Genomic DNA, 20455 nt, shown 5'->3' on the forward strand with positions numbered 1-20455 from the left:
CATCCCACGTTTTGTTACAAGCTATGATATGTATTGTTTTGATAAATATCTCGAATATCATTCATTTAAACCTTTATTACTAATATCATTCACTGAGTATCCAAGCTCACCATCTCCTTATATATATATATGTAGGTGGCAAGCAAGAAGGCGGTGACGCCTAGATGTGTTGTTTTGCAAGATGTTTTTGGATTCATATTATCTCAGCATCTTGAAGATTATGCTTCTTGACTTTATATTTCATGTATTTTGTATATGTCGGCTTGAGAAGCCTTTTGATCAAGATGTAACATGTACTTTATTTTATTTGTATTCAAGTTGTAAAACCATGCTAAGATGTATGTCATTTCATTTGATCTATGCACAGCTCTTATGGACTACTTAGATTTAAATATATTGCTTCCGCACATGTAAGCCCCATATGTCTACTCTGATTGTGTGTGAATCTTTGTAAGTTGGCCTTTGGTAATGTCAGGTTATTGGCCGTCACGGCACCATTCTACTAGGGGCGGAATGGGGTCGTGATAGATTATCTTGACAAGATTTCAGTGGCAAATGTTCTTCAGTGCTTCACATTCAACTACAAAACTCTTGGTTGCTCCATGCTCATGAAGGTTGAGTACCTTCACAGCGAAAATTTGTTCACCAGAGTTGAGAAATCCTTTATAAACAGAACCATATCCTCCCTTACCTATTAAGTTGGCTGCGGAGAACCCATTGGTTGCTTGAAAAAGTTCTCTATAAAAGAGTTGTAAAAATTGATTTTGGAAGGCCAAAGTTGAAGAGGCTTGTTGTCTAGATCTTCTTGTTCGATAAAGAATGGCTAAAAAGCAAACTAATAATAAAACAACACTGAGAGTGGCTACTAGAGCTATTACTCTGGGGGTGAATGTTCGTTTCCTTTCCTTCAAGACTTTTGTTGGACATGCTGGCAATTACAATGCTTTAATTCCTCTACAAAGTTTGTTATTTCCAGCAATTGAGAAGGCACTAATATTTTTGAAAACTCCTCCATTTGGAACTTCACTATCAAACATATTGAAAGAAAGATTGAGATTTTGAAGGAAAAGAAATTCAGCTAGAAACCTTGGAATTTGTCCAGACAAGTTACTGTGAGAAACATCTAGGATTTGAAGACCTTTTAGTTATTTGAAGGATGTCGGAATCGTACCTTCGAAATGGTTACCCTTCATGTAGAGGAATTCTAAAACTTGACAACTACCAAGAGTAGCAAGGATTTCTTCAGATAGTTTGTTTTCTGATACATTTAGTTTTCCTAGATTTCTCAAGTTACCCACTTCTAGTGGTAGCAGACCTGTTAAGTAATTTGATTTAAGAAGATAATAATGAGGGAAGAAATACCAAAAATTTGTTGAGGTATAGTTCCAGTGAGGTGATTGTATCCAAGGTTAATTCCAAGTAGATTGGAACAATTGCCCAAAGAAATAGGTATGCTTTCCCCTATCATATTATCTTGTGAGGAAAGAATGGAAAGCTGAGTAAGGTTTCCAATAGAGGAAAGAATCTCTCCAGAGATGTTATTCATATCAAGCAATAATTTTCCTAAATTGGAGAGTTTTCCAATGGAATCGGGAATACTACCTATGAGTATGTTGTTTTGAAGCACGAACATAAGCAAATTTACAAGGTTTCCAATCCCAAGAGGTATGCTTCCAGTTAAATAGTTGCCATCTATAGTGAACCTTGTGATGTTGGCTGAGAGATCTGAAATGGAATGGGGCAAGAAACCTTTGAAACTATTTGAAGCCAAATCCAACACTTCTAGATTGGAGCAATTGGATAAAGAAGTGATAAAAGTCGTCAATTCATCGCCCTTGCTGTCTCCTTCTCCTAGGTCATTGCTGAAACAAATTAACCTTTGCAGCTCATGAAGGTTTCCCAAATTCATTGGTAGGGGCCAGGTAAAAGAATTTGTGCTAGTATCAATTTGAAAGAGTCCCGAAGCATTAGTTAGCGAGGAGGGAATAGGCCCATAGAATTGGCTGCTAGCAACATAAAACCCATGCAGTTTTGGAAGGGTCAAACCTAAATATGGAGGAAGGCTTCCTTGCAATAGGTTGCGAGATACAGTAATGAAAGTGATGGATGATATGTTATAAAGAAAAGTAGGAACCATACTAGGCAAATTGTTAAAAGACAACGAAAGATGCTCCAAATTTGAAAGCTGAGCAAGTTGGGAGGGAATGTTTCCCAGTAGATTATTGTGCAATAGAGAAGGTTTATGAAGAGTTGAAAGGTTTCCAAGTGAAAGTGGGATAGTTCCGGTGAGATAATTTTTAGCAAGATTCAATTTCAAGAGATTAGGCAAAGAACCCAACTCCATAGGAATTTTACCTTTAAGATTGTTATTAATGATATTGATGACTCTCATGTTTGAGCAATGAGTCAGATTTGTAGGAAATTCACCTTGGAAAGAGTTATTAAAAAGCCAAAGATATTGCAAACAAAACGAAACAACTTGCCAATTTCTGGGGGGACATTGCCATGAAAATTGTTATGGAGATCAATACTCCAAAGGAAGGTGAGGTTCCCAATGTGAGATGATACAGAACCCGCCAATCCTAGAGATGACAGGTTTAGGACAGTGACACGCTGATGTTGACGACTACATGTGACCCCTTGCCAATTGCAGAAGTTGACAGAGTGGTTCCATGAGCTTAAGGCACCAAGAGGATCTAGAGGTATAAGATCCTTGATTGCAAGCAGGGCCTGATGGTCTATCTCATTTGTGGGGATGAAACTAGGGGTGCCCAAGGGAGTGGCAATCAATCCAAGAGAGTTCATGAAAAAGAAAATGAAACAAAGTATACATGTATTTAGTAGCCAACTGGGAAAAGTGTTTGTTTGCTCCATTTGTTGTCAAAATAAAATATGATTGGGGATGGAGCTGACGAGCTAGGTAGGTATGTATGTATATATACACACACATATATATATGTAGTGAGTTTTTGGACTACAAACGGAATATAATGAAATACGATTAATCAGTAATTATAAAATAAATTATAATTTTAGATAAATGGATACTATAATAAATTTAGATTTCAAGGATAAAAATTTATGATTAAAATCACTTTTTAAGGACCAAATATTTTAGTAGCGAAAAATTTCCATTTTTATTTCATACAGTTTATTTTATTTTATTTTAATTATATGAGTAGAAATTCCCATCTACTCTAAATTTTTGTGTGACGGAAATTTAACTCTAGCAAGGTTTTTTTTTTTTTTGGAACAGAGAAATTACAAGAACAAAACAGAACAAAACTAACAATTCCCAAACAAAATTGCTAGAGATGGAGCTGGTCATGGAGGGAAGCATGGGCACCAGTGAGCAACTGTGTTTGCTGACCTTGGGTTCCATGAGAAGACAAAATTCCCTTGAGCAGCAGTGCTCTTGAAGTCACAAAACATTCCCAAGGAGGAACTGTCTCAGCCATATTCTAGTGCTAGCACTACAGGAAAAAAGGGATATGGTGGCGTTTTTTTAACGACGTTTTTTTAAACGTTACTGTTATTAGTATTTAACGGCGTTTTATAAATGCCACATATTCTATTAGACAAGACGGCACCGTTTTATAATGGGAAAACGCCTCCAAATGCGGTGCCACACGCGCCTCCTTTTGTGAAACCTTATTTTGAATCAGAACCCTCTCTAAGCATTTCGATCGAAGATTCAGAACTCTCTCTCTCTCAACTCTTATACGCACACATCTCTCTCTCGCTCTCAACCCTCTCTAAACTCCATCGAAGATTCAGATCGAAGCTCCATCGAAGCGATTTCGAAGCTCCATCGAAGCGATTTTGAAGCTCCATCAAAGATTCATACCTAAGCTCCATCGAAGATTCAGATCGAAGCCCTATGGAAGCGATTTCGAAGCTGCACTGGCGAGGTAGCGAGCTCCACCGGCTCATTTGCAAAGATTCAGTGATTTCCAGAAGCTCAGATCTGAACTCTGACCCCTCGATTACTCGCATTTCAAGCTCCGATCTGGAAAAAATCTCAGTTCGATTCTTGAGGTATGTTCGGATTGACTCAATTTGTATGATTATTTGTTGTTCCCTTCATCTCTCTCTCTCTCTCTCTCTCTCTCTCTTATGGTTCTGCGATGGTAGAGGGGCTGGGAAGGGGTAGGTAGATCGTCGGATTTTGGAGGATAGGCAAGAGGATTACTAAGTTTGGTCCTGGAGGAAGGAATTTCTGTATCAATGTGCAGATACATAAATGATATATACTGATATATATATATATATTTTTTAATAATGTCTATTGGAAATGTTTCTATTTTTAAATCAAGATGCAAATGATGGGAACTTGAATGGACAGGATTTTTGCACAGAGTCTTGTCTGGCCTCTGAGACCGACCATTTACTTGTAGATACTATTGAAAGCAGGGTGTTGAGTAACAAGGAGGGAGAGTCTTCTCTTTCAGAATCCAAGTGGTTAGAACATGATGAATCTTTGGCTGTTTGGGTCAAGGTATATATTAATGTTGTTGCTTTGACTTCTACCTTGTTCTCTTTTATTATATCATTAGTATAGTGCACATATACAAGTTTGATAGTTCTGGGGCGCTGTTTCTCAATGTGGTTGCCTTGTTGATTGAGGTTTGATTGTACAAATTAGTATGATGGCTGGTGAAGTAGAAATTAAAACTTCACCTGGCTCACCTTTGTAATTTAGGCCCTTCTGTTTTCATTTTATAGAGTTGACTGAAAAATTTTCGGAGCTCTTTTCTTCACTCTCATGAATGTATTGGTCCAGACACCAGCAGGTAGTAGTGGTCTACGTGTTCTTGGTTTCTTGTGATAGTTTTTCATGTTTATACTTTTGCTTACCAACTTAAATTCTTCATTAGAAATTTATTCTTCCTACTCTGCATTTAGTGGTCACTTGAACTTGATAATTTATTCACTGACAAATACCCACCATCTGATTCAGGTTTTTCCAGCAGTTATTGGCATTGTTCAGTATAAATCAAATGTCTCTCTCTCTCTCTTTCGCTTTGTTGCTATGGGAAAAAAGCTGGTTGTTGTATGCACTTTAGGAACTTGCACATTGATAATGAATATTCTGCTTGGAGGATTTATAGTTGCCCAAAGTAAGCTGCCTGATTTCTATTTTCACTTTTGAGCCTATCTTGAATTAGAATAAGCTTTTAATTTACCAATCTTTATACCACATTGTTGAATATTTCTTGACATTTAGCCAAGTAAGTTGTGGATTCTTTCATGTGATTGTTTATATATTCGATGATCAAAGCACTACATCTACAACCATTCATTTCCTTTTGTGCCCGCAGATGACATTGAGCCATTTATGATATGGGGCTATTATATTTCTCTAGTGATGTATGGACAAAATGCTTTAGTCATTAATGAATTTCTTGACAAAAGATGAAGCGCCGTAAGTTCTCTTTTACTGTTTGCGTAGTATCTTTGCATTCTCAAAGTTCTGAACATTTTTCTTATTGCAGCCCAATCCAGACCCTCGAATTCATGCACCTACAGTTGGGAAAGTCCTTCTCAAGTCTAGAGGCTTCTTCACGGATGACTACATGTTTTGGGTTTGTGTTGGAGCACTCTTGGGGTTTTCTCTTCTCTTCAACATTTTATTTATTGCAACATTGACTTTTTATCTCATCTAGTCATTTGGTTCAGATATTTTTATTTGAAAATGGATTTCCTTCATTGGAAGTAGATTTCAGGCTTAACAACCCTATTTCTGGATGTTCTACATTAGCTCTTAGTGATTCAAAATCTATAGTCTTGGATGAAGATGTTGGAAAGAAGAATAAGAAATCATCTGGACGAATGACCTTTGAAGGTTTGAGCCTTTACCTTTGTCTCTTTTGATCTTTACTTAATGATCTCGTCTTATATTTCTCTTGCTGCCAATTAAGTTAAAACACGTAGGTCACTAGTTACTCCTTTATCACATTTCTTTTCCATTTTAAAGTTCATGGCAAGTTGAATTGCATTGTGTGTGTAATGATGTCAATGAAGTGGGGAAACCAGATATCCTAAGAGGAATTAAGAAAACAGCAATAGGAATAGGTTTTTCAAAAGGATATCTTGTTTTAAATCAGATCTATGTAGCGCAAAAATAAAGCCAGTTTTTGAACACAGAAGTAAAGACAAATTTTTGTGTGACTTTTGAGGATAAAAAAAAGCTAGCTTTCTCTTTTAGTTCTTTTTCTTGGGTTGTAACTAGCACATGACGTGACATTAATCGATCCCTGTTGTGTAAAAAATGATCTACTGATCTTAATTTTGAAATCTTCTGATTGATTTTATAGTTTTTGATATGACGGTAAGAAATGCTTCACGGGGTACTGACTCAAGTGTTGGTGTCACTGATCATGCACCTAGAAAAGGAATGCTTTTTCCCTTCCAACCCCTTTCACTTGCATTCAATCATATCAACTACTATGTGGATATGCCCACTGTGAGTCATTCTTAGTAGTTTGTTGTCTAGTGCTTATGTTGATTAGGAGTGCTAGAATTATCTTCTGTTTCTTTTTTCTCTTATTCAGAGCCAGCATTGCTTGTCACCACTACACATTCATAGCACTGTCATCCCCACTAATTCTTTTTCCTTTTCCTTTCTAAATCATTTTCCAATTCTTCAACCAAACACAACGTTAATTTTTTCACCTCTCTCAATATTTCCTAATTACTAAACTATTCATAAATTTTTTTTTCGTCCAATGCCACTTCTATTGTGAGTTCAGAGCTATGTATCCACAGTTATGGCTGGCAAAGATGGACTAATCAATCACCTTATGCACATTTTTCTTTTGTTTTTTTGTTCTATTAACATCAATCCAAGAAGATTTTTTTTTTTTTTTGATTTATTTCATTTTTAATTTGTAGTACTTATGTTTCAATTATAGAGGTTTAACAATTTTTATGTATGGACAGAAGAAGGGATTGCAGTCCCTGGAATAAAGATTTTATTGATAAATCATGTAGGCTTCATATTTATTTTCCCTATCTTTTTTGTGGGAAAAAAATAAATGATCTGTATTGTATCCAATTTGGACTATGATTAAGTTGATTATTTTTTTGGATGTGAAATTGATTGATGTTTTGGTATGGTATTTATTGATGATCACATGGCCCAGATGCTTGTAGCTATGATATCAATGAGTTGGATGTTGGAATTAGTTAATCAACTCTTCTTTTTCTTTAAAAAAATTTACAATCAATTCATTTTAATAAACTCTATTTGGAAAATTTTTTATTAGTTTAGTTTCAATTAGTTTAGTACTTATGTTTAATAAATTTTAATAAATTTTTTATTAGTTTAGTTTTAATTTGTAGTACTTATGTTTCAATTAGTTTAGTTTTTTTTTTCTTCTGTTTCTTAACAGCAAACGAAGATCGAAGACACATCATTTTTCATTTTTTTTTTCCAGATTTCTGTTTTGTCCAGATTTTTTTCTGTTCTGTCCATTCTGTTTCCTCCTTTTTCATTTTTTTCTAAAAAATTGGTCTCAGTAATTTCATCTCTGTTTCAGTAATTGTTTTTCACTGATGTTTTGCTCTGCACTATGAGATCTAGATTGTGCTTTCAGTAATTGGTCTCAGTGATTTCATCTATGTTTATATTGTGTTCGATCTGTCATCGATGTGGTTATGGATTTTGATTTTTGTGAATTCGTGTGTGATTGGTTGATTCTGTTTGGAATTGTGGAATTTGCTTATCTGAGTCGAGGTGGTCTAATCATAGGGTTCTTCTCAATGTCTATTTTTGCATTACAATTTAATTTATATTATTATTTATTGGGGATTGTTTGACTTTGCTCCCTAAAATTAGGTTGTGTTTGGTTGAATACAAATTAGGGAGTTGGGAGAGACCACCAGTCTTAAGCACCATCAGCAAAAGCAGTCACAGATTTCTGCCTAGCATACAGCCCAAGGTAAATAAGGTCCTCCATTTTGATCTTGAGGTGAGGAAAAAAGAAGAAGAAATGATTGTGGTCTCTCATTAGGTGAGAAAAGACTTTGATAAAAAAAGTAAAATTCATGAATTACATTGACATTATCTAGTATCTTGATTGGTCTATTGGGTTATCGACCATAGATAATTTAGTTTTGGACTGTTTGCTAAATTAACTAATGGATTTAACTTCAATACCCTTAGACATGGTTTTATATACCTATGTGTCAGTTGAAATGAACTATGCAAACATTGTATTGCCCTGTTCGAATGTGGCTTCCTTAATTGTTTAAACGTTGGGCCAGTTTGTTCAAATGCACATTGTTCTACCCTGAACAATGCTCTGTCCTAGTTTGTATGTTCAAACACAGACATTGTGATCGTGTGCTGGGCAGAGCTTGTGGAGAATGAAGTCAAAGTGAGAGACTGGACAGAAGTGGATAGCGAATTGCTCAGTGTTAGAGCAAGTACCATCTGTGCATCTGAATCTACTTAATCTTGGAGCACAAGTGGTTTGTTTGTCCCATGGTTTTTTACCCTTTTGGGTTTTTCATGTTGAATAGTATCTCTCCGTGTGATTGCTTATTTCTATTTATTAATTGGCTCTTAACTCAGTAATATCTAGTAAATCTGCTAATTTTAAAAACTCCTGTTTAGTTTTTTAGAATTTGTTGATAGATAGTAAATTTTGATCATAGTGAATGCTTTTAACTATTTGTCTTGTGAGTATTAATCTTTCTCCTGACCATATTCCTCTCGCAGAGAAGTAAAGAGGTTATATTTTTGATCAAATTTTTGGATTCTTGGTTATACCGTAAAAAACCAAGTGTTGACTCCTAATTTTTTTCAAAATACAAATTGAAATATTTTTCAAGCCATTTTGCTTACAATTGTATCATTAATCATGTTAACAAACTATCTTCTTATATAGTTTGCTTTTGCTTCAGAGGCCTTGACCAAGGAAAACATTGTGGAACCTATGCGAGACATTAGGCGAGCTCTTTTAGAAGCAGATGTAAGATTTTTCAGATTTAGTAAGTTTGTATTTTATTTACGGGAGATTGTTCCTCAAAAATAACAATTGCGAAATTATTTTTTGCAGGTAAGCCTTCCAGTTGTGAGAAGGTTTGTCCAAACTGTAAGTGAACAGGCTGTTGGTGTTGGCTTGATTCGTGGAGTGAGACCGGATTAGCAATTGGTCAAGGTATGCATATCCATTATGTGGACACATTTTACAAATGTAGATAGTACGATAGAGATTTGATAGATAGGTGACAATTCATGTCAGATGCACTTACTGAACACTAATAGGGTTGAAATATGAGAGGTAAAACAGACCAGTCAGATAGAAAGAGGTAGTGGGGAGAAACCAAGTGTTCACTTTTGGTACTTTAGTCCATGAGAATTTGGTGATAAGACTATAGGATTACATTTCATCAACATAGTAACTAAACAAGGTATAAAGCATGTCTCGTTATTCTCATGGGTAGCACTTGTACCCGAAAGAAAGCATGCTAAGCAATTATTGTATTCTATATTTATTATGTTTTTCTGCTTTGTTACCGTTCATGTTTGATTCAAATTCATGATCACGTAATTCATTCTCATATTCAATGATAAGCTTGGGATAGGTGGATGTGCCTGTTTATGCAGCAGGAACTGGTGTTAAACCTAAAGAAATAGCTAGGCAAGGTCTAGAAGAGGCCAAAAGGAAGAATATGGATGTGGTCATAGTGAACACAGCTGGAAGACTTTAGGTTATATCAGCTATCTATTTGGGGCTACTTTTAATAAGATCTGTTTTTTTAATAAAATAATAATAATTATTATATATGTACTTTTCAACCTTATTTTAACTGATCTATCTTCTTTTATTTTTTTTACTTACTGTCAGATTGACAAGACAATGATGGATGAATTGAAAGAAGTTAAACAGGCACTAAATCCCACAGAAGTTTTGCTTGTTGTGGATGCAATGACTGGCCAAGAAGCTGTAGGTCTTTAGCCTTATTTTACTCCTTTGTCTCTGTTGAAGTTCTTTTATAATGGCAAAATTACTTATAAAAATAAAAAAAGGCAAAAAAATTTCAATTATTTGCTTGCATCATAACCTTTTTATTGGCCATTTTTCATAATTTTGTTGATGCGTTGGCTAAGGTTTGTGACTATTCATTTTGTTTGATATGGTGGCTAAATCAGATTGTGCCTGGTTCTGATTGAGATCAAATTTCACTTAATGATATATATAGGTAACAATCACACCTGAGGTTATTTCCAAAAAACTCCATCGGGAAATCATTAACAAGCTTGTTGAATTGTACCGTGAGTCACACTTGGGCAAGCGATAGCTAGCTTATGATGGAAGGAAGAGTGTCTACACTGCTGGGCCTTTGCCTTTTTCTTCCAAGGACTTTCTCATCAAGCTCGTCGACCAAGATAGAGGAGCAAGGTTATCTCTGTTTTGTGGTTTCATTGCAATTTGTTATAGTTGAGTTGTATATATATGTCTTTATTGAAGTGTGATTGGTGAAGAGCATTGAAAATAGTAACCTTATTATCAATTGCTTTTCAACTCAAATGGAAAACTAGCTTTAATCTTTTTCTTATTGATTTTGAGTAAGATGGTGGCTCTTATGTCATTATCTAGATGCAAATTTGTGCCAACAAGAAAATATGGTATGCTTTAGTTGAAGTTAATGCTATGCTTGCTTTAATTGCAGGAAGGATCGTGAATTTAAGGTCTCAATCAAATTTGCTGCTAAACCTGACATACATCATCTTCAAGAATTCATGCATCGTAGACAACTTGATACCCCACAAGAAACTATACAAGTTCTTGATGTGGTTTTAAGGGCAACACTATCGATGAAGTGATTTCTCTCACTGACCAATAACTATTATTAAGTTTTTTTTTTTTTTGGCTTGAACTCTTGTTTTTCAATTCTCCACTCCCTCTTCCCATATTTTATGAAATATATAGCACTGGCTGAGGTTATTATGGGCCTCCAAAAATTATGATGTTGTTGATCATTCTTAATCAGACATTTGAATGTTGTTTTGCAGATATGTCAGCCAGAGCATTCTACGAACCCATTCTTGTTACTGACTTTGTTGCAAAGTATTTCAATGTTAAGGATCTAATAAGGCCTCTATCCGATCAAGAATGTCTTAAGGTATTTTTTGGTAGCTATACCTCACGACATACAGTAGGATTTTATATTAATTTGTTGAAAAGTGAATACTAAATATTTTAGGCTGAGATGGAACAAAACTGAGGGTTACGATATAGACTGAAGGTGAAGAAATAGGATTTCCATGACTAGATGCTATTCTTATAAGCATTTTACTATTTTTTCTTTTGGGTGGTAGTGGTTGTATTTCTGGTCAATATTAATATTTCAGGTTTAATGTTTTCTCTTTCCAAATTACTGGAACTGATTTTGTTTGTTATTATCAGGTCAAGAGAGCTCTCAGAGGCATTAAGGTTGAGCTTGCTCACAGGAAGCATGTTTAGTGCCATAGAATTTCAGGCTTGTCAGTTCAACCAACCAATCAGTTAACATAAGTTAATAATCAGTATTATTTCTGTATGTGTTACACTGACATGTTTACTACATGATGAAGTGCTCTTTGTTTCCTCTAGTACATTTATTTAACACAATTGTGTCTGTCATGTGAGGATATAACAAAAACAAAGAAGCACACAACTTGTTCTGCTGATGTTCTGTATCAAATTTAATAAAAACAAAGAAGCACACAATGAGTGGGAGTTAGATCAAATGGCCTCTAAATTTGTTTATGCTATGAGAGCATTATTTATTTAATTTTACATGATTCTCATGATACTCTGTTTGGTTGCGTAGAAAAATGGAGGAAAAAGAAAAAGAAATTCTGGGTTATTTATGATATTGTTTGCAGACTCAGATTGTTTTGCGTCAAGTAGAATTACCCTATGTTCGGTAGCGTATAAAATGGAGCAAAAAGAAAAGAAAAAGTAAAGAAATTTTTTGCAGACTCAGATTGTTTTTTTTCCAGTAGAATTATCCTTTGTTCGGTTGCTTAGAAAATGGAGGAAAAAGAAAAGAAAATGTAAAGTAAGTTCTGGGTCTTCTGCGGCTGCCACAGGCAATGGTCTTTTTATTATTTTTTTAATTTCCTCTGCTTTTCGTGATTTCCATTATGGAATGGTTGTTTAGTTTCTTTCTGATTCATAATGTTTGTTTTTATTTTTGAAAAATTTCAGATTCTTAGCTTTCTGACCATTGTCACATGTTTTACTCATCTGTTTGTTTCTCTCTACTTCTATTTGGGTATTACTTGTAGACTTAGATTTACCCTCTGTTCGGTTGCTTAGAAAATGGAGACAAAAAATTAAAGAAAATTTTGGATCCTCTGTTATCTGAATGGTCATATATATATGGGAAGTTTAAGATTCGGATTATTGAATTTTTTTTTTCTTCATTTCTGTCTGTTCATTTTCTGAGCTACCAAACAAGTGTTACTTACAGGCATGTATACCAAGAAGACATGATGTTTTGTGGGATTTTCGATGGGCATGGTCAATGGGGACATTATCTGTTGCAGGCATGTAGACCAGTGAAGACTGCAAGTTTAATGCTAAGACATGATTTTTTGATATATGTTAGTTTGTGGTTAATGTTAAAATATGATTTTTAAATTTTGGATATGTTAATTTTGTGGATAATGGTGATTGGATATTAATTGAATGAGAAAGTGAATTAATGCTTCATTACAGCTATTTGAATGGGAGTTATTATTTTATGTTAGTGCTATTACAGGTATTTTTTTAATTCAATCAAATAAAATTAGCACAATTTCAAAAAAAAAAAAAAGAGGGATATGACGGCGTTTTTACAAACGCCTCTTAAACCCTGCTTACTAGCGGTCATATTTTAAAAAAGATATGGCGGCGTTTTTCCGAAACGTCGTTAAATATCGTCAGTGACGTCAGCATGTGCTTAGGAGGACATTTGATGGCGTTTTTAAAAACGCCGCCTATACTAATATGACGACGTTTTCAAAATGCCACAAAGTTATAGCGACGGCCGCGTCCTCGGCATTTGATTCTAAGCCTCGCAAAAGGAATTGGCGGCGTTTTTGACACTTATAGCGGCGTTTTTTAAACGCCATTAAAAGTCTGTTTTTCAGCAGTGTAGAGTGCCGAACTCTAGCAAGTTGAGCACTAGAATCTGAATCACAATTAAGTATTGAAAAATGCTATGAATCTCATCTAAGTATTTTGGATATATCTCGAATGAGAGTTACGTGGGTGAAATTAAATTTGTGTAGTGTGTCGTCCATGTGTAAAGAATAAATCTAAATCACAAAATAATAATTCTAAATAATTTCGGGATTATTAAGTTTAATTTGTAGTATTACCGTTAAGAATTTAATTGTATAATGAGAAAATAACATTTCAGTAGAAATTTTATAAAATAATCTCAATTTGATGGAAAAGTTTACAGATTTATTTATTAATGTAACAAAGTTTTTCACTGAGGTTCCGTTTATGTTGATGTAATATTTTACAAAAAAAATATTTTTATTTTTGTTTTTCTGCTTAGAGAATTTTAATTTAATAAAGTGTAATTTACGACTTTTTAGTGAGCTAGTATATTTATTTGAAAAGGTTAAATGTGTTGAAATGGTAATGAGTGAGAGTTAACTTTGCAAAAATTAACTTATGAATTTTTTAAAGATAAGTCATTTTAAAAAAAATTAAACAAAAAAATTTTTCTTCAAAATTATTTAACTTACTTTTTGTTCAACTAAATAACAGAAAATAAATAAAATATTTTGAAAAAATTACTCATAAATCCTATTTTAGTGAATGTTACACTAATTAATCCTGAATGTTTTTTATTAAACCATTTAGTCCTGATTATTTTTGGTATATCGTAAACAAACATCAGCAACATGTTTGTGAACATTCAAGCACATCATCAACATCGAATATTTAGAAACATGAAGACCATGTTCAAACATTCAGAACATTCAAGAACATTGAACATCATCGAATCTGGTGTTTATGAAAACATTCAGAACATTGAACATTGAGATGTTGCTGATGTTTATGAAAACATTGAACATTGAGATGTTGCTGATGTTTATGAAAACATTGAACATTCAGAACATTGAACATTCAGAACATTGAACATTTATGAAAACATTCAGAACATTGAAAACATCATCAACAAGAACATTCAGAACATTCAGAAGATTCAGAACATCAAGAACATTCAGAACATCAACAAACATCGAACATCAAACAACATCGACCATGTTCAAACATCATCGAACAAGAACAGAACACCTTTGTCGTGGCCTAATCGTCAGGAATTACTGCCACGATGTCGTAATCGCCGATAGCCTCGGCGGCGCCGCGGCCTTCATCTCCACCGTCCTCGACGGCCTCTCTATTCCCTCCACCTACGTCTCCTAGGTCGGTCCCAACTTCGCCTACGATGTCAATCACCACCCCATCGTCTCCTCCTCCTCGCTCACCACTCTTTTCCACGCCCATTTCTCTTCCGAACCCACAGAATCGAGACGCCAAGATCGGGTCCTCAGGCGGGTCCGATCCTGCGATCCGATTCTTCCATCGGAGGCGGCGGGTTCCGTAGTGGTGGTGGTCGTCGTGAGGGTTGATACTGAAGATTGATGAGAATTGAATCTCTCTCTTTATATATATATATATATATATATCCATCTTCATTTTTTCAGATCTGGGTTTGTGTAGGGCTAATAAATTATGATGATGTTTGATCAAACAAATTGTTATGATGATTGTTTAATCGTTATTTTGATGTTTGATGTTATTTTAATCGTTATTTTGATGTTTAATCATTATTTAAAAAATTGTTTAATCGTTATTTTGATATTGTTTTGATAATGATGTTGTGATGTTTGATGTTGTTTGGATGATGATGATGTTTGATGTTGTTTCGATGATGTTACTCATAAATCTAATGCTTGATGGTTGATGGATAATGTTTGATGTTTGATGAATAATCCTAATGTTTAATAGTTCAAAATCTGTGTTTGATGTTTGATGAATAATCTTAATGTTTAGTGGTTGATGTTTGATGAATAATCCTGACGTTGCTAATGTTTGATGTTGGATGAATAATGTTTGATGTTTGAAAAGAAGGGAAATTATAAAAAGGTCTATAGTAAGCTTCTTGGGAAATAGGACCTATTAGTCCAACAAAAAACATTCGGGACTAAATGGGTTAACATTCCCAAATTTGGGATTTATTGGTGCTTTCCCCAAATATTTTTGACAAATGTTGATAGCACACGGATTCTGTGTTCTGGCTTTGTGAAGTTTGTTAAATGAGAGAGAGAGAGAGAGAGAGAGAGAGAGAAAGTGCGTGGAAGAAATCATATCATGATTCATATCAATATCAATATCAATATCTATATATTATATCAAAAGAAAAATGTTTTAGAGCTCTAAAAGAAGAGCTTTAAAACAACATTAATTTGTCTTTTTCCTTCTTGTGTTTTGTCTTTTTCCTTCATTTTTTTTGGGGGTGCATTGACAGCTCAGTAGAGCTGCTTTTAGAGCATCTCTATTAGAGCTATTTATCAACTCTGATATCAAAAATGATTTGGAACTCTAAAAAGAGAGCTTTAGGAAAGCTTTAATAAGTGGGCCCCACTTATAATGTGATGTGTATGCCTCTGTTTGTGTTTTTGTATTTCAATCATGACACATCCTCTAAAAAGGGAGCACTAAACCAACTCTAATGAACTGAAAATTCAAAAAAAGAAAAAGAAAAAGAAAAATAAAAGGAATAAAGAAAATGCAGGCACAACCATCACATCATGGGGGAGTCAGCTCATTAGAGCTCCCCCTAGAGCTCCATATTTAAAGCTCCAAAGCATTTTTGTTTGTATTTTTTTTTTCCTTGCCACCTCAGCAAAGCTTAATTTAAAGCTCTACTTTTAACAAAAATGATTTGGAGCTCTAAAAAGAGAGCTGCAATAAATGAGCCCCACTTATGATTTGATGTGTGTGTCTGTGTTTTTATTTATTTTTCCTTGCCATCTCAGTAGAGCTCAATTTAGAGCTCTGTTTCATTGCCCATATAATAAATATAAGAATAGTATTTGAGAGCTCTAATGTAGCTATAATGATGTGGAGAGTATGTAAAGGTGGGACCTACACTTCTCTCTCTATCTCTCTCTCTTTCACCTCACTAGAGTTTCATTTAGAGCTCTTATATTAGAATTATGTATCATTATTACAAATATAAATATAGTAGAAGGGAAACACTTATCTTGAGTAGGGGTGTAAATTTGGTCGGGCCTGACCCATGGGCCCGGTCTGATTTCAAAATAAGGGCATAGGCCTAGGTCCAGGGTCTCAGGTTGGGTTTGGGCCCGAGCCTAAACGAGTTGGGCCCACCTTGAGCCATGGGCGGGCATTGAGTTGTCCACGGGTCGCGGGCCAATTTTACACTCCTAATCTTGAGTTAGATTTTCTAAATAGAGCGTGTTGGTGGCTTCTATTTGTTCAGCATAGATATAATTAAAATTTTAAAGTTTGAATTCAATGTTGGTGAAGTTGATAAAAAAAATATTTTAACTATTAAATTTAATGTATAATAAAATAAATTAAAAGTTTAAAATTTAAATTAATAAAATTAAAAATTTAGAATTTATTTTGTTATAATAATCAAACTTTAAGATTTTTTGTTGTTGTAATTTTTTTTTTTTATAATATGATTGAGAAATAAAGTGAGAATAATGATGAAGATTTTAAATTTTTAAAAAGTTTTTTTTTTTTTTTTTGGTTGGGAAATTTTAAAAATTGTTTAAGACTAAAAAAAACACATTCATATTTATTATTAATTAGAAAATTCTATGGTATACGTCCTTTTAGTTATGACCCTTGAGGTTTTGGTTTTGACACAAAATCCTTGATTGTGACATATTGGGGTGTTAATTACAACTTGGTCGTATACATTATGATGTTAGTTTATGACTTATTTTTATTTTTTATGACTCTCATAGAGTTAGGACAATTGTGGTGATGAAACTCATAAATGTTATAATTTGCATATGGTTTTAGAGTCTTTCACTAACATTTAGCTTTCAAGTTTTATCAAACATCACCTAAAATATGAGATGAAAAAAATTAAAATATTTAAAAATAACTTTATAACTTTTTGCGAAAAAAAGTATACAAAAAATAAAGAGAATAAGAAAGAATTTTTTGATTTTTTGATTATTTTTTTTTTGTGTCTTTTTGACTAAAATCTTCTCATCTTTAATAGATCCTAGCACACCATTTGAGAAAAAACACTTCAAATTAATATGTTAGAATAAACACTTTTAAATTAATAATATTTTTAGTTAAAATCATTTCAACCTTTCAAACATTATCTAATATTTTTTAATAAACACCCACAATATCTTGAGCATGTTAAGAAAGCCGATCATTGACAAAGAAATTGGTCTCCACAATTGTTTTTAGTTCATAAATTTAGATAAAAATAAAAAAAATAAAAAAAATAAAAAATAAAATATGAATAAAATATAATTATAATTATAATTTATGAAGCAAATATAACGTAAATCTCTTTCTCTATTATTTTTTTAATAGCACCAAATGAGTTAGTCTCCTCATTATTTAAAATTGCACTTGACAAATTAATAAAATCAACAAATTCTGCCACTACTACGAAACCCCACTATCTAAATCCACATAAATTTAGTGCCATTGTCATATTGTGGTATGGTGTAATTGGTGGAAACTAAGTGGAATTCATGGAAAATTATTAATCACTTTTAAAGTAGGATAAATTATAAATATATTTTTTAAGATTTGCTTAAAATAAAAAATTAATTTTAAGAATTGTATCTTGACCTTTCAAATTTTTAATCGCATTAGAAATATATTTTAATTAATACTTTGATAATTTTACTGTTGTATATAGGATAGTTGTTAAGAATTATTTTATTTTATTTTATTTTATTTTTATTTTTTTGGGTTGGGGGGGGGGGGGTGTTAATTTTGTTATGATAGAAGGAAATCCGTCCGGCTAAAACAAGTATAACCACAAAGCCAGATATGGCCCAATTTAGAAAAGAGGGCTGACTAGGTGAAGACGTATTTAGGAAAAGCAGGATTTGGTCCGAACTGATGTAATAGCATTCAATCGATCCACGAAGATCTAATAGTTGAGGGTTAGGACAAATTGGCTACAGTCGACAGAATCACTAACAAAGAACAAGACCGTCCGATCAACTTAAATCCAATAATCACCCTAAGTATTTGATAATTACTATTTGGTTTACACAATTTTTTTGCAAAATTAATTTTTTTATTTTTTGTATTTTTATTTTGTTTTTAGTGAATTTTTTTTAATATTTTACTTATTTTTTTTAATATATTTTTTTAGATATATCAAATCTGAATACACTTAAAAAGTATAAAATTTATGAAAAAAACTTCAAAAGATTCACCAAATACAAAAACTATATATAAAAAATAAAAAATTTCAGATGTTCATATTTTGTTGTATTCAATGATTTTTTTAAAGATTTTTGTACGAATTATATATTTTTTAAGTATATCAAGATTAAGTGGATCTAAAAAGTTAAAAAAAAAATTATTTAATGTTTTTTAAAAAATCACTATAAAATACAAAAATACAAATTAAAAAAGTTCGAAAACTATATTTGAAAACTCCAAACCAAACAGAGTTCTTCTAACTTTGGATATTCATTTCAATCAATGATCTGTTGAGTTTTTATTCTCAATATTTTTTTTATTAATCAACGAGTTTAGAGAATGATGTTACTTTCGGTATTCATCTTCGAATCAATGGTCCCTAAGATCAGTAGCTTACTTCTCTTATTATGCATTTCCCGCAGCATCATCTATGTCATATTTTTTCTACTCTTTCTACTAGTAAATCTTGTGTTCCTTTCATAATAAGATTATTCATTTTTTCCATTAGCTATGTAAATTAGTTTTAGATTTGCTTCTAACTAATACTGTGTGTTACTATTACCATGACACCACAAACTCAACAATTGTAAAAAATCTAGAAATCTCCTAAATGTTGATTTGTGATTATGTATAGCGATCCCGGTTTCCCTTTCTTTATTTGTTGTATCCGAACTTAGGCTCCGTGAAGTTGGTTGTTGTATGTGTCTCGTTTACATCCTTTACTCTTTATATTTGAGTCTTGGGTTGTGTTGGGTAGGTTTGAAATAGGTTGGTTGAGCTTAGAAACCAAAAGTAGTTGCCCAGAATTTAGCCTTCACGCTCGAGTGGAGATTTTGACGCTCGAGCGAGGCCTTCTTTGTTTCTTCTACGCTGGAGCGAGAGTTTTGGCGCTCGAGCGGAAATATCCATCTCCCAGTATTTTCCTTTGCAATGTTGACGCTCGAGCGGGCGTTTTGACGCTTGAGCGTGAGTTTGTGTGTGACGCTCGAGCGGGGAGTTTTACACTTGAGTGGGTACCTGGTTCTGCAAAAGTTCTGGAAGCATGTATACGGCGCTCGAGCGGGTATTTGGACGCTCGAGCGTGAGTCTGTGTCTGACGCTCGAGCGGGGAGTTCCACGCTCGAGCGGGAAGACGTGTATATCACTCTGAGATTTAGCTTTTCGGATCACTTTTTCAATTCCATTTCTCTCTCTTAATTTTCAAAACAGCCATTGGAGAGCTTTTCTCACTAAAACCTCCACTTCTCTCTAGGGTTTGATCTAGTTAGAGTAATCTCTCAACCTTTGGCCTTTGTAAAAAGTGTGTTGATCGTCGAGGGCTACAATTTGATTCGAGAATTTTGGGATTTGGAGCATCTTCGTTTTCTTCATCTCCTTCGTTGGGTTTCATCTTTTGAGGTAGGGATTCCTACTCACTTTTATGGGCTTTGACCTAGATTTTGAGCATGTTGTTTAAATGGTTTGATTTTGGGACTTAGGGTTTTAAAAGATATAAAAGGGGGTTTTGTTATTTTGATTCTTAAAGATGCATTTTGGGTCTCAAAATGATGTTATTGTTGTTGGTTGTTGATATTTGAACCATTGGGTTAATATTGAGAGATGGGGTAGAAAGCCCTAATTTGTGTATAAATTAATTAGTATAATTAATTTGAGAAAGTTATGTGTTTATGAAATTGAGTTGAATATAATGAAATTTGCTCATTATGAGATAGAATGGTGGAGTTGGATTTATAAATCGCTCACTTTTGAAAATGTCAATTATATATCTGTTGAGGCATTTATTATCTGTTTAGAAATAACTGCTTTGGGCTATCGGTGGATGATAGTTTTGATTATTGTAGACACTGCATGATTATTAGGTGAATTAAAACTAATCAATTGATGTATTGGTTGTCATTGTATATGATGAGTATTTGAATACATGGGTGCCAAATCCTGTGGACGAAATTTCCGTAAAATGGCAATTCAAACTAAATTATACATGGGTGCCGAGTCCTGCTGACGAA

At 33.6% G+C, this 20455-nt stretch overlaps 1 long non-coding RNA gene across 1 annotated transcript; it reads left to right on the plus strand.

Annotated features, from left to right (window-relative positions):
* Positions 1-4963: 4963 nt before the first annotated feature.
* On the plus strand, positions 4964-5649 carry LOC145803285 (uncharacterized). Its single transcript, XR_014345398.1, has 3 exons — positions 4964-5120; positions 5322-5425; positions 5496-5649. It is a non-coding gene; the product is annotated as an uncharacterized LOC145803285 (long non-coding RNA).
* Positions 5650-20455: the final 14806 nt, after the last annotated feature.

The sequence above is a fragment of the Camellia sinensis genome, chromosome 11 (genome assembly GCF_055761805.1).
Source record: "Camellia sinensis isolate YWXY chromosome 11, ASM5576180v1, whole genome shotgun sequence".
Lineage (NCBI taxonomy): Eukaryota > Viridiplantae > Streptophyta > Magnoliopsida > Ericales > Theaceae > Camellia > Camellia sinensis.